Here is a 1123-nt window from a genome sequence, read left to right as displayed (position 1 = left end):
GTGCTTGACTCAATTGCTGTATGTATGGATTGTGATAAGAGTTGTACGAGCCCCCAATAAAATGATTTTAAAAAAGAAGAAATAAAGGACATAAAACAAACATATGCACACCTATGTTTATGGCAGTAATTTCTGTAACAGCAAAAAGATGGAAGCAATCAAAAACTCCATCTGTAGAAGAATGTATAAACAAACTCTGATGCATACACACAATGGAATATTATGCATCCTTTCAAAACAATGATGAGTCTGTCACACACCTCATGACATGGACAAACGTGGAGGATATGTTGCTCAGCAAAGTTAGTCAATCTCAAAAAAAGTAAATATTTCATGACATCATTATAAAAGACAGGAAAAAAAGGTTTTCACACTAAAGGAAAGACTTTGAAGACTATGATGAGAGCAGAGTTGGTAGAGTGAGAATGGGGGAGGAGAATGGCAGGGGCAGGGAAGGGAGGAGGGAGGAGGGTGGGAAAAGGCAAAGAAGAGGAGGGGGAACTACTTACATGGGGGTTTACCAGGATCCCATTTTGATGAGATGGGCAGTACAACTATATATGGTATGTTTTTCTTTGTACATGTTATATTCCACAAATAAAAGGGAAAAAATAGTAAAAGAGAGTAAGATTAAAATTGCAAAAAGAAGAAAGGTCTTTAAAAACCCAATAGATTCCTTACCAATTAGACCTACCAAATGGTTATCAAAAGAGAACAATACAATTGAAACTGACTGAAATTTTTTTGTGACACACAGTTTTAAATAATCAGGAGAAAAGAGGTAGCATATGATAAAGAACTATGGTTTTGAGGGAATAAGTCTAAGTTGCACTGAAGGCAGTAACAAAAGACAGTCTCCAGGCATTGACAAAATAAAGTCAAAATGCTTCAACAAACTGATATAGCATTCACTAATCTATGCCAAGAAATTTAGAAAATAGTTACCAGGCTAACGACTGAAACCAATCCTTATTTGTGCCCATTCCAAAGAGAAGTGACCCAATAGGATGTGGAAATTATACAATATTATTAATAACATATGCAAGTAAAATTTTACTGAAGATAATTAAAAAATTATTTTACATCAACAGTACGTCAACAGACAGCTGCCAGAAACTCTAGC

The sequence above is a fragment of the Echinops telfairi genome, unplaced genomic scaffold (assembly GCF_000313985.2).
Source record: "Echinops telfairi isolate 266 unplaced genomic scaffold, ASM31398v2 ScPeMD7_2573;HRSCAF=3158, whole genome shotgun sequence".
NCBI lineage: Eukaryota > Metazoa > Chordata > Mammalia > Afrosoricida > Tenrecidae > Echinops > Echinops telfairi.
The sequence above is the reverse complement of the archived record's forward strand: the minus strand, read 5'-3'. Positions refer to the sequence as shown.